The sequence below is a fragment of the Salvelinus namaycush genome, chromosome 15 (assembly GCF_016432855.1).
Source record: "Salvelinus namaycush isolate Seneca chromosome 15, SaNama_1.0, whole genome shotgun sequence".
In the NCBI taxonomy this organism is placed as follows: Eukaryota; Metazoa; Chordata; class Actinopteri; order Salmoniformes; family Salmonidae; genus Salvelinus; species Salvelinus namaycush.
In genome coordinates, this window is record NC_052321.1 from 18,077,498 (window position 1) to 18,083,751 (window position 6,254).

Here is a 6,254-nt window from a genome sequence, read left to right on the forward strand (position 1 = left end):
GAGGTCTGCGCCCGTGTATTGACTACCAAGGCCTAAATCAGATCACGGTGAGGTACAGTTACCCGCTCCCTCTTATCGCCACGGCGATTGAGTCAATGCACAGGGCGCGCTTCTTCACCAAACTGGATCTCAGGAGTGCTTACAACCTGGTGCGTATCAGGGAGGGAGACGAGTGGAAGACGACGTTCAGTACGACCTCAGGGCATTATGAGTACCTCGTCATGCCGTATGGGTTGATGAATGCTCCATCAGTCTTCCAAGCCTTTGTATACAAGATTTTCAGGGACCTGCACGGGCAGGGTGTAGTGGTGTATATTTTGAAGACATTCTGATATACTCCGCTACACGCGCCGAGCATGTGTCCCTGGTGCGCAGGGTGCTTGGTCGACTGTTGGAGCATGACCTGTACGTCAAGGCTGAGAAATGTCTGTTCTCCCAACAGTCCATCTCCTTCCTTGGGTACCGCATTTCCACCTCAGGGGTGGAGATGGAGAGTGACCGCATTCCAGCCGTGCGTAATTGGCCGACTCCCACCATGGTAAAGGAGGTGCAGCGGTTTCTAGGGTTAGCAATCTACTACCGGAGGTTTTGGTCAGGTAGAGGCTCCTATTACCTCACTGCTGAAGGGGGGACCGGTATGTTTGCAGTGGTCGGCTGAGGCGGACAGGGCTTTTGGTCACCTGAGAGCTCTGTTTACCTCGGCTCCCGTGCTGGCCCATCCGGATCCCTGTTTGGCGTTCATAGTGGAGGTGGACGCGTCCGAGGCTGGGATAGGAACCGTGCTCTCTCAGCGCTCGGGTACGCCACCGAAGCTCCGCCACTGTGCCTTCTTCTCGAGGAAGCTCAGCCCGGTGGAGCGAAACTATGACGTGGGGGACCGGGAGCTGTTGGCTGTCGTCAAGGCTTTGAAGGCGTGGAGACATTGGCTTGAGGGGGCTAAACACCCTTTTCTCATCTGGACTGACCACCGCAATCTGGAGTACATCCGGGCAGCGAGGAGACTGAACCCTCGTCAGGCAAGGTGGGCCATGTTTTACACCCGTTTTGTTTTCACACTTTCTTACAGACCAGGTTCCCAAAACGTGAAGGCAGACGCACTGTCCCGGCTGTATGACACAGAGGAGTGGCCCATGGATCCCACCCCCATACTCCCGGCCTCCTGCTTGGTGGTACCGGTAGTGTGGGAGCTGGACACGGACATTGAGCGGGCGTTACGTGCAGAGCCCGCTCCCCTCCAGTGTCCCGCTGGGCGTCTGTACGTTCCGTCTGCTGTTCATGATTGGCTGATCTATTGGGCCCAAACGTCACCTTCCTCTGGTCATTCAGGCATCGGTCGAACGGTGTACTGTCTGAGTGGGAAGTACTGGTGGCCCACTTTGGCCAAGGACGTGAGGGCATGGTCGCACCTGTTGATCAATTTCCTGACCGATCTCCCCCCATCACAGGGAAACACCACGATCCTGGTCGTTGTGGATCGTTTCTCTAAGTCCTGCCGTCTCCTTCCTCTGCCCGGTCTCCCTACGGCCCTACAGACTGCGGAGGCCTTGTTTACGCATGTCTTCCGGCACTACGGGGTGCCTGAGGATATAGTGTCTGATCGGGGTCCCCAGTTCACTTCGAGGGTCTGGAAGGCGTTCATGGAACGTCTGGGGGTCTCGATCAGCCTTACCTCGGGTTTTCACCCCGAGAGTAACAGGCAGGTGGAGAGAGTAAACCAGGATGTGGGTAGGTTTCTGAGGTCTTATTGCCAGGACCGGCCGGAGGAGTGTGCGGCGTTTGTGCCCTGGGCAGAGATGGCCCAGAACTCACTCCGCCACTCCTCCACTAACCTCTCCCCCTTCCAGTGCGTGCTGGGGTATCAGCCGGTCCTGGCTCCTTGGCATCAGAGTCAGACCGAGGCTCCTGCGGTGGACGACTGGTTCCGGCGTCGGGCGAGGGGCCTTCAGTACCTCGTGGACTGGGAGGGGTACGGTCCGGAGGAGAGATGCTGGGTTCCGGTGGAGGACGTGTTGGACCCTTCAATGTTGCGGGAGTTCCACCGTCTCCGTCCGGATCGCCCTGCACCTCGACCTCCGGGTCGTCCTCGAGGCCGGTGTCGGGACGCTGCTGGAGCCGCACGTCAAGGGAGGGGGTACTGTCACGACTTCCACCGAACTATGGCTATTGGTATTGAAGACAGACAAGTTGTATTATTTATAGAGGCAACACTTTGTAAATTGCAATGGATGTTTTACATTAATGGAGTCTTGTAAATGTCATATTATGTATTTCAGAAAGAGCTTTCTCTGATTCTCATTCAAAGTGAACTAATTAACTTGTTTTCAACTGAAGATTTTCTCCAGGAATTTGCTGCACTTATAAGAATAGCCAACTCACCTCTGACCTTTTGGTAAACCCACCTCCTTTGACCAAGTAGCGTTTGACCTCTGGTGGCTCCAGGGTATGCCGTCTCTTGTCCATTGTGTATCCTATTGTTCCTCTCCTGTTGTGTGACTGGTGGAGGTGACCCCTCTATACCATGGCCCTGACCAGTGACTGCTCTACCCTACCTGTTCTCTCACTGTACTCTTGAAGAGATGTAATGCAGATACAGCAAATGAGCCCAACAATACAAAAAATACATTATTTTACTTGGTGAAGGGGCTGTCAGGAAACTTCACTAAACTAGTGTGACACTGAATTTATGTTTGATGATGTGAATTATTCCGTTTTCAATTAGATTTTATTTTGATCACTCCTGGTCACTAGCAAATAAATGACTGACGTTCTATGGACCTTAGCAATAATTAAGTCTGTTGACGTTTTTCCTCTCCTCAGACACATGCTTTACAAGACTTAAGCAAATGTCACTGCATACCTTACATAACAATCAGTACCCAAATGTAGACTGCCATACTGTACAATATTGAGAGACAATAGCCAGGATGCTTGTTCAATCTGTGATTGCTGATCTACCGGTATATTGATTTTAATTAGAATTTAGTATTGTGGAGACGAGAAATGAAATGTATTGCATCATATTAGATGTCCAGATGTGGCAGGGAGGGCACTGATTAATGTTGATTCATGGCCTCTGCTCCTGACTCCTCCCTCCCTGTCATTTGGGTAATATTCATTTTAACAGCAAGTAATACCTTAGGAAAATTGTATAGGGATCGGAGGACCCAAGTTACATAAGGATAAAAGTGTTTGTGGTAATAATAATGTATCTTACTTCCATTAGATTAGATCAGGGATGGGCAAATGTCATGACATTTGTTATAAAATTGCTAAATCTTCTCCATGCCCATGGCAAATATATATATATTTGCTATATAGCTGCATATAGCTGCTGGCTCTTTAAGAACCTTCACCCGCCCCCCTCTCCTATATTTTTAGCTGAGACAACCACTTCATTTGTTGTAGGCTACCGTAAAGACAGCTGTGTACCGTATGATTTCACCTAATTGATTTTTTAAATGACATCCTTTACTGCGGATTCGCTGTATATATGATTCCTTGGGAAATGCCGTCGGAATAAACATTGGTCGTACGGGACCGGGATTCTGCTGGTGGATGCTGAAATTCGCAAGAGACCCTGAGCTGCCTGCCTCATCCATGATGTCCATGATGAAACACAATGTTAAACTTGGTTTCTGAGACAAACCGCAGTGCCTTCTAGGATGAAATGAATTAACCAAAAATATATTTAGCAGTAAACGGTTCAAGAACGCATATGGTCCACAGAAAGCCTGAGGCTATAAGTCTTCTCTCGACGGGATAGGTTCCTGTGTTCTCTTGGATTGTGGATAACAATACATCTTCAAGACGGACGGGGTAGTGGAGCATCGAGGGAAACATCGGGGCAATATGAGAGAGCGGGACTTTATGCCCAACATGGAGAGGGGCAAACCTGCCACTTATACAGGGGACAAAAAGGCTAAAATGGCTGCGAAGACGAACAAAAAGTGGGTGAGACTAGCCACTGTCTTCGCATATGTATTGTCTGTGTCCTTAGCAGCCATCATTCTAGCCATTTACTACAGCTTGATATGGAAGCCAACGAGCGCATCCTCTCCAGCGGGGAAGCTAGGGGTGCCCGATGAGGTCACAGCCTCTGCTAACATCTCAACAAACATATCCACAAGCACTAACGTCTCAGACACTAACTCTACACAGACAGACATTTTATCTGTCAATGAAACCAGGTTTGGTGTAAGGTCTCAGACCAAGGCATTTCACTGGGAGGGCAGAAGCAAGAGCGCCGCGGTCATCTCAGACGGCGTTTTATCAGAAAGTGCGCATTCGCAACCGAAAGGGCTCTACACGTCTGCCCAAAGCCACATAGCCGCACAAACTGCGGAGAGACCAAACACTGCGGGGAGAGATAACCAGGCGTCTCAGCCTGCTGTGGACAATCGGAGCCCGTTGCGCACTGGAGCCCACAACACCATGCATAATGAAAAAGGGGAGATGGATGCGGACCGATCAACTACTGGCAATGCGGATCAAGCAGCTGCGGATGCTGCTCCTTCATCCACAAAGGTTCCGCAGCGCACCTCCGCTACGATACAACAAGGTTTGCGTAAAGGAGAGTAACCAGGCCATTAAACAGGAATCGAACCAGGAGTGTTTGACAGACTTATGCAGGGGTGTCGGATAGCCTACAGACAGTGGTCTTCGTGGAAGAGATATCAAAGAACAGATGATGCTGCGAGAATTGCACAGGCTTCATGCACGTATTTTATTGATATCTATATACCAATAATCTGAATGTGTATGACTGACAATTATAGACTTAAACTGCTTAAAAGAAATATTGTTTACCCTAAAATACTATGCGTTTTCTGTTACTGTATGCCTTAATTGATGTAAGTCATCTTTGCTTTGGACAGCTCCACCAAGTAATTTATTTATAACCATATTATGGACAAGGACATAACACACCTGTATTTAACTGGTAGGATATATGCCTTTGCAGGATATGTAAACTACCATTACTTATAGGCCTCCAATGTTATTCTATAACACAACCATTTATCACTGCCTTTGATGGGCCGAGCTGTTGAATAACAGGACGCATTTAAATAGCATTTCGTCCTCTATATTTCCTTTTACGGATACATCTGGATTGCTGGCATAGAGGCACCTGTATTATTGAGTTAAGCTCAGGTATGTGCATATAACCATGTAAATGTATTGAGTATTTGATCATGTATATAGGGCAGATATTGAACATCCTTTGGCCTTGATCAAACTTTTAGTCTAATTCAACACTTTTTATTAAGACTATGTTAGGTCTAGGCATATATTACGAGGCAAATAAACTTCCTTGTAAAATGCTTCTTCATTTAGATTTTGTTTAAAAAAGGTTCATGCAAAGCAACTTAATAATAACACCTTTCATAAAAAAAACATTTTATTTTGAGAGATCTGAAATTGTTTATGAAAAACGATATTTTGATACAGGTCTCTGATAAATCAAATTTAATAGAAGCTGTTTTCAAATTGCGTAGTCTGCTTATCTCCTGGTAAAATATATTAGATAAGCAATGTTATATCACTATCTAGTCAAAGGGCTTGTTGTAGACATATTCAACTCTTAACCAGCTACCAAGTTGAATTAAGAACCAGTGATAATCCGGACAGTTTTTTTGTCCTACAGCTCAAAGGACAGTCAGTTTACAGTCGATGTCTTCATGTGAGCCTCAAATCTGTGACTTTTACAGTATGAACAGCCTAAGATGTGTTCAACAGAGGCAAGGCCCATTGTTTATCAATCTGCCACAGCATATAGTCAGATATATCTCCTTCTCTCTCTTTCATATTCCTGCTTCTGACTCACTTCTGGTGAGCTCTGGAGAGGGGAAAAAACAAGCCTGTATGTATGTATGCTTTCTACTTGAACTGAACGGCATGTGAGGGAGGTGTATTGATTGAACGCTCTGTAGTTACAGTCCACAAAGGAAAGAGAAACGCATTACATAATACTGGGTCAGTACTATTTCCAGCAAACACTCTTTGAAAGGCTTATTTTTCACTGAGTGGTGGGGAGGTTCCGTTGCTGGTTGGACCATCACACTGTATCACAGTGAAATGTAAGCCTCAGTTGAGTAGTGCTGCACTGAAAACCTGTCATGGTGGGTATCTGTTACACTGAGATGTAAACAAACATAATGTAAACACTTGGGACTATTGTAAAACAGCAGGCACAAGTAGCAGGATACTTTGAACAGATTTGTGCACAGCACACAGTGGATATCGCTACAGTTCTT